Source organism: Lathyrus oleraceus, chromosome 6 (assembly GCF_024323335.1).
Source record: "Lathyrus oleraceus cultivar Zhongwan6 chromosome 6, CAAS_Psat_ZW6_1.0, whole genome shotgun sequence".
Lineage (NCBI taxonomy): Eukaryota > Viridiplantae > Streptophyta > Magnoliopsida > Fabales > Fabaceae > Lathyrus > Lathyrus oleraceus.
The window spans coordinates 153,349,474-153,357,509 of NC_066584.1; positions in this window are offsets into that span (position 1 = coordinate 153,349,474).

Genomic DNA, 8,036 nt, shown 5'->3' on the forward strand with positions numbered 1-8,036 from the left:
CCCCAGTCCGAGTCCGGATTTTCATCCGAAGTATCCTTCGTGGATAGTTTGAGTCAGCTTGAGTCTTTCCAATTGATGTGTCTTCCTTTGGAATTCTTTTTTCCCCAGTTTGAGTCCTTTATTCCCCAGTGAGGTCTCTAGTCCAGTCGAGTCCTGCTCACGCTGTGTCTAGTTCATGTTCCCCCTAATCCAGAGTCGTGTCCTGCTCACGCATTCTTTTTCTTATCCCCATGAGAGTCCTATTCGAGTCTCTGTTCCTGGTGAGTGTATTACTCCGATGGATCGTCTTTTCTTTGTGGACTAGTATTCCCCACAGAGTTTTGTTTGTTTTGCATGCATACATTCGCATCATGAGGTCTCTTAGGGACCAAAATTTGTCTCATTACTGTTATTTAAGCCCATTCTACCGCGTCGAGATGAAGACTTTAACCTTCACTTCTCCGGCTAGAATGACCTTAAATAGGGGCATCTGTAAGACCCCAATTTTGTCCCTAAGATCCCTCATGGCATCATATCATAACATTGCATTGCCTCAAGGATCATTGGACACCTTGCTTCCTTCCCTGTGGGTGGGTCATCTTTTTGAAAGTGTTTCTTGATCACCAAGCATGTTTGCATTTGTGTATCATTGCTTTTCTTTTCTATCACTAACCAAAAGTACAAAAATATGTCATCTAACCTTTGTCTTGCAGATGAAGCATTAACAGGTCAAGGCAATCAAAGGCATTCATTGAGCAATAGATGGTGGTCATTCTTGAGATTTGGACCCCACAAGCATTCACAAGAGTTCATATGAGTTATGATGTCATTTTGAAGCAAAATCCCAAGTGGTAGAGGCTTGAACTTCATCAGAACATTGTCAAGTCATCTGAAGGCCTAGAAAGTCAACTGCAAAGTCAACTGTGGATTTGGAGGTGGGAAGTGATTAGAAATACTTCATTCATGTTCAAACAAGTCTCATTTGACATTTCAAACACTCACATTGAGGAACTTGAGGTCCAGTCAAAAATGGCCAAAAATAGCAAGTGACCTATAATTTGAACTTTCCAAAAATGGAAAGATTTTGAACCAACTTCAATTCAATATTACATCATCAAGAAGGCTTCAAACAAACTTTTGTTGAACATGAAAGTTGTAGATCTTTCTCTCCCATTTTCAAAATGTCCAAGATCATGAATTTCTAATGTGTGGTTAAGGAGATATGATCAAATCATGGCAAAGTGTGCATGGAACTTCAAATGGGCATAACTTTTCAACCAAAGCTCCAAAATGAGTGGTTCTTTTTGCAATGTTCTCCTCTTGACCTCTAATTTCCAAATCATGCATCACATTACATGAATTATCATCACATAATCATTTGTTAATCTATGGTTTTTTTGGAGGAAATTACAAAATTCAAAATTGGTGCATGGTTTGAACTTTTTGCCATTACCATTGGTTTTAAAATTGTATTTTTAGTGAAAATGGATGAAATTCGTGTACTGTTCACACATGCATTCCATGCATGGGGGTGAAAAACTCATTTTGCACTTACACCTCCAAACTTGCTAATCACTTTTGGCTTTGGCTTAAGCATGATCTTAAAATGATTAGTAGGAGGTATATAAGGATAAGCATAACTATTTTCAGGATTAACAACCTTTTTTTCAGATCTAGATCCAAAATCACCAAAGTTTTCTCTCAAAAATTTCTTCCAAATTCTTCACATCCAAGCCTTTTCTAGTGCTAGATTCTTGATCATGAAGCTCTGTTGAGCAAGATTGGACGTGGAACTGAGAGAAATCGTGCCATATTGAAGCATACTCGAAGCTTGAAGCATCCATGGTGATTTCAAAATTTGCTGGATTCGTGTGCAATTGAGCTTCAATCTCTCCTTCAATCAACTCCATATGCATTGTAAAGAAGTTTGGAGCATAGTCTGAGCTTCTAGCGCGAGATTTCAACTTCTGCTCTTCAAGAGGTTATGAATCGATCTCTCTAATTCTCAAATTTATTGTTATCTTGTTGTAGATCTCTTTGTGCTGGTAATTCTGAGATTTGAATCGTGAATTTTGGTGCAATAATGACTGAGTTAGGTTGAATTAAAGTTTCATGAATGATTTTTCCATTGCTCGATTCTCCTTGAATTAGTTGATACATGCTTAGTTATTGATTGATTTTGAACATACATGAAAAATGCTTTAGAATGATGTGCTTGATTTTGAGTTTTGGAGAAATTTTCTGGAAATTGTATGAACACCTGCTACTGTTCATCTTCTTCGCGAGGAAGAAGATGATGTTCATGTTCAGGCCACGGTTTTGATCCTTTGACCGACCACCTCACTTAATGAAACGATGCATTTTGCACCTAGCGCGCGCCAACATTTGAACTCACACTGAGTTCGATTCCCAGCGATGGTAATTTTTTCAAATGCCTTCACACTTTTTCCTTTTCCCTCCATAATCATGCTATGTGCCTCATTTTTTTTTTCTTCCAACTTGTAAAATTCATAACAATTTGAAAATTGATCCAAAAAATACCTGGATTTTTGCATAGTGATCCTTGAGATGTCTTTTTTCTAATGATCATGATTTTACAAGTTGTGCTTGGCTGGATATTATTTTGTGCTAGAATGATTAATCATATGTCTTATTTTGACCTTGCCTTTCTTATCCTACCATGAAATGCTTGTTTCTTATCCAATGAACTTGAAATTTTGCATGATGAAACTAGACACATTGCTTGACATTTTGGTTTTGGTTTGACATTTTTCTCAATTACCATTGTTGTTTTATGCTTGTGCTAACTTGGTGTGACAATTTGTGTCACACCTTTGAATGTTCAACTTGTGCCATGTGATTTCCATGCCAATTAATCTCTGATTCTCCTGATTGTTTATATTTTGATCATTTTAGATGTCTTGAATGTGCATGAATTTTTCCAGATTTATTTGAATCATTTCTGTTTTGATTTGAATTTTTCATTCATGTTGATCACATATGAGCTTTGAAATTGCCTTGAATTTCTTTTGATCATGAAATGCTTTTGGTAATTGATTTGGATATGAGACATTTTGGAATACGTCAAGATGTGGTTGAAAAGTTGATTCATGATAAATTTGAGCTCCTGTTTTGAATTTTCTCTCCATCTTTGACCCTAGGCTTTGACCTAGTGGTTTTTTGCTTATATTTGAGTTTTGATTTCAGGTTGAACATCCAAGTTGCATAATTGATGATGCTCCATCATTTGAGTATTGATGTTTGCTTTTGATTACTAACATTTGTGTGTTTTGTAGGTTGATGCTAACTTATTTGAGTTTGCCTTATGGCTTACACATTTTGTACGTTGGGATTGTTTGTTGCTTATTGATTGTTGTCTGTTGTCTGAGCATTGTATTGATTTGTTTAGTGTTTCCACAGGTACTTAAGTTGCTTTAAGTTCATTTGAACTTTGCTTTGCTTGGTTGCTTAACCACTTAGGTATAATCTCTAATCTTCATGTAGTCTGGAAGACCTACTGTTATTGGTAGGCACCTGTCTGAAGCCCTCCTTAAGAGGCAATGTTTGTGCTTGTTTAACTTTGTGCCAAGCAGGAAAAGTCCTCTTATGAGGCAATGGGCAGATAAAAGAGATGTGTAATCCATCTCCTGCTGCTCAGTGTGTCATTCACCTTGCTCACACAATGTGTTGATGCATTGTGAATAATAACCCAAGATCTTATAGAGTCTATCATATGTGGAGAAGAGTTCCAACTTTCTGAACTCCCACACTTTCCATTGATCAAAGCTCTCCCTGACCAGGGATAAAAGCTATGAGGCACACCCCTCATCTCCATTTCATCTGCTTCACCCTAACTCTCAATGTTAGGGTTAAGAGCTCAAAATACCCCATTCCAGTTGGCTGTAAAGCCTAACCTTGCTTGAGCCTAATTGATTGCATATAGTGTGTGCTAATTGATTTGTTTGTCTGCTTACTTGATTCATCTGTGCATGTTTGTTTGAGTGTGCCTTTGTGCATTTATCATCATTACTTGTATATCATTTCATGATCATTGTTCATATCTTTGTGACACTTTGTTTGTCCATTGAGGAGTCAATTGTAAGTCCCGTTATTGGCAGTTGTTTCCTAAGATCTGGAGGGATTTGGAACTAAGACCATTCATTGGCATTCCTTTCCTTGGAGTCGAGTGTAAGACCATTTATTGGCAACTTGTTTCCTTTTTGCTTATTGCATTTGTTTTGTTTTGTGAGGAGTCAGTTGTAAGTCCATTTATTGGCAGTTGTTTCCTATGATCATTCTTTGGGAGACTAGTATAAGTCCATTGATTGGCATCTGGTATCCATGTTTCTCTTTGCTTTAGGAGATTGGTATAAGTCCATTGATTGGCATCCGATATCCATTTTGTTTTAGGAGATTGGTGTAAGTCCATTGATTGGCATCCGGTATCCATTTTGTTTTGTGAGATTGGAATAAGTCCATTGATTGGCATCCGGTATCCATTTTCTTTGTCCATCTGTTACTTGCATTGTTACCTATTCCAAAGGAATCACTTGAATCATCTCAAGAGGTGAACATCTAAGAAGTTTTACTTCCGCACCCTCCCACCTTTTGTTTCTTTAAACCTCCATTTGCATGTTAATACAAACTTGAAAACTATTGTGCAAACATTTTCACTTCTTTTCAAATTAGAAACCTAGGCCTTAAGCCTTTGATTTTCCAAACTTCATTTTCATAATACTTCTTTTGAATTGAATCTTAATCATATCTTGACCACTTTTGTGAATAATCCTAATTGGTTAATTTCACTCACTCAATTGTCTTGTAGCTTTGTCCATTCTTGATAAGTTTTCATACATTGGCCATAGGTTTGATTTATCCTAGTTGGTTGATGTTAATCTCACCTTTTGTACTTAGTGATTGAATTGTAAGACTTCCTTGCTTATTATAGGGTTAACCCCTCACTAGCAAGTTGAAGCTTTTCTCACATGGTGGACTTGTTGTTTGTATAAGGTTGAGTTTTCTCCTGTGGATAACGAAAGACCTTAGGGCTTTTGTTTTAAAATCAATTCACTCATATTTTGGAAATCTTTTAGCCGAACTACGACGTTTTGATCCTTACCTTCCATGGAAAGGTATGTAGGCAACGGGTTCATCCGTTCAAACACAAAAACAATAAAAATTGTATATTCTTTCTCTCATCCCTTCAATCCATGTTTGCACAATAAATATTTCATAAACAAATAACATTTCATACAACAAGTGGTGAAAAGGGCTCCCTAGGAGTACCTAGGACGTTTTGGGTGCCTAACACCTTCCCATTGCGTAATTAACCCCTTACCCAGATCTCTGATCTTTTCATTGGTTTTCTATGTGTAAAACTTCTTAGGCTTTTGTTCGCTTTTTTAGCCATTCCTTTAGATAAATAAAAGTGCGGTGGCGACTCGATTCTTTGTATGCTTTGCTTTTGATTTAATCAATAAATCATAAAGTGACGAATACACCGCTACAGAAAAGTGGCGACTCCACTGGGGAATATAATCTCCTTGGTGGTTTTGCCTACTTTTCACCCTTGTTGTATGATATTGTTTATTTGTTACATGACATATTTTTGTACAATTTGGGATAACTGTATTGATTGTAATGATTGAATTGCTTGATATACAATTGTTGTTTGCTTGGTGATCTCTGTGAGATGAGTTCTATACCCGAACTCGAGTGCACCTTAGGATAGGAGAATGGCATAGTCTCGTCGACTTGTGTGGAGTATTCCTTAACAAGTTGACTTGCGAGTCCATTCACTTGGTGGAGGTCATGTTGGATTAATAATGTCACACAAGTTATTTGTGGTTAGGCATTATTCTTTCAATCATGCGCCTTAGAAGCCAAGGACCTTAGTTTACCAAGCCCATCTTTGCCTATTTTTAGGACGTAGTGCGGAGGTCGTTCAGATGTAAGATCTGATGCGATTGTTACGCGATACTACACTCATAAGAGTCTCTCTTGAGAATATTTTTGGAATACGAGTATTCGTTCCTCCGATAATATTCGAAAGATGGGATGATGACTATGGGAACCTCTTGTAGAACATGTTCGGCAGGTTTAAACCCTAGTACACTCCCTTTGGGTTGTTCTTAACCGAGACTCCATGCTCGTGACTCTCAACAAACCCGTGATTCATGGTTGAGTCGTTCAGACATCCTTAATATCAATGGAACTTAGGTGTTAATAAGGTGAAAACCATAATCCACCAAAATGGATGATTGATATTAAGGATGATTGAGCCGGTTCATGTATCGTTAATATCAATGGAACTTGGGTGTTGATAAGGTGAAAAGGGCTCCCTAGGAGTACCTAGGACGTTTTGGGTGCCTAACACCTTCCCATTGCGTAATTAACCCCTTACCCAGATCTCTGATCTTTTCATTGGTTTTCTATGTGTAAAACTTCTTAGGCTTTTGTTCGCTTTTTTAGCCATTCCCTTGGATAAATAAAAGTGTCGTGGCGACTCGATTCTTTGTATGCTTTGCTTTTGATTTAATCAATAAATCATAAAGTGACGAATACACCGCTACAGGCTCCCTTAATTATGTGCTCGAAATTTCCCTCTTGCTTGAGTAATGGGAAGCGGGCTAGTCCCCGAAAATGCCCGTTCTCTTGTCGTTGGGGATAAAAATCTTGCTGAAAATGTACTTGTAGGATTGCATTTTCAAAACCTTTAGAGAAAGAGAGGAACCAGAAACTATAGATTCGCCAATCATTTTCCTTCCTGCTCCTAGCTTTCTTGCTCTATCTATTAGACAAGCACCACTAATTCTTCTACATTCATAGAGTGATTTGCATAAAAATAAGTGATGGATGCTCTTATTATACCATGCTTACTAAATTAAGGAATTAACCATGTGTACTTCATGCATAACCTGAATACCATTATTTCAAGCATGAAGTCATTAACCATAAAACCATAGTTATAGCTTGATTGCCACTTGCAAAGAAAGAGATTTTTAGAGTAAAGACATGCAGTAAAGCACAGACATGACATGTGGAGAATCTTTACAGCGGATTATGTAAGACCTTATACTCTAACAGCTCCTTCATGCTTTAAATCCTCGCTCCCTATCGGCTAAAGCATAAAAGAGCGATCCATGTCATCCATATTACGATGGCTCTAGCTAACAATATTAATCGCCTTCTACTAGGAGCTTTTCTAATCCCGTTGATCTCGAGATGGCTGAGTCCGATTCACCTTGTACTGAAGGGGCGAGTGGGAGGAGTTATATTAATAAATAAAAAGAAATATGGTAACCATAGAGGGAGAGAGATGACTCGTAGGACGCACGACGCATTAGGAAAAGCTTTGGTTGTCCCTAGTCAACGTGAAGTTGGGCGTACAAAAACAAGTAAATAAAGGCAAAATACCTAGAAAACCGAACACCCCGAAAAAAGGGGTAATTTGATCAAACAAAGTATGTGCAGTATGTGTTCGGAGGAAGGAATAGAAATAACCCTAGTAATCTTCAACAACAAGGAAAAATACAAGGTACAAAGACATAGAGAGGCGTGGAAACCGCAAGGCACTTTTGCTTTGATTTGATTGGATCGAGAGATAGGCTTACGTATTAGTTGGGTTTTCTTCTACGGAGGCAATCTTCCAGAATTTTTTTTTATCTAAAAGAGAAACCTGTTGAGCACGAGGTCCCACATTGTCTCCATCAGCGGCTAGAAAAAAGTCTTTGACTCTTCTTCTAGTTAACCACTACTTTAGACTATTCCTACTATTAATAGTTCTCAATCTTGCTTTCCTCGTCCAAGTATTACCTTTAGAGTATTGTCTTATATAGTAAGGTAAGTATATAAAGAAGGAAAAATGTAAAGATTTCCTAAAGGTAAAAGAGTTGATTATTTGAATACTTCTTCTCAAGCTCTAACTCTTATTGGCGCAGATAGAGTCTTTCTTACGGCCAGACGACTTAAACACAACGCTCTGATCTCTGACCTCCAAGGGCCCAAGCAAAGGATTGACTTCGCTAACCTCAGCTTAACCGAGGTAAATATTATAA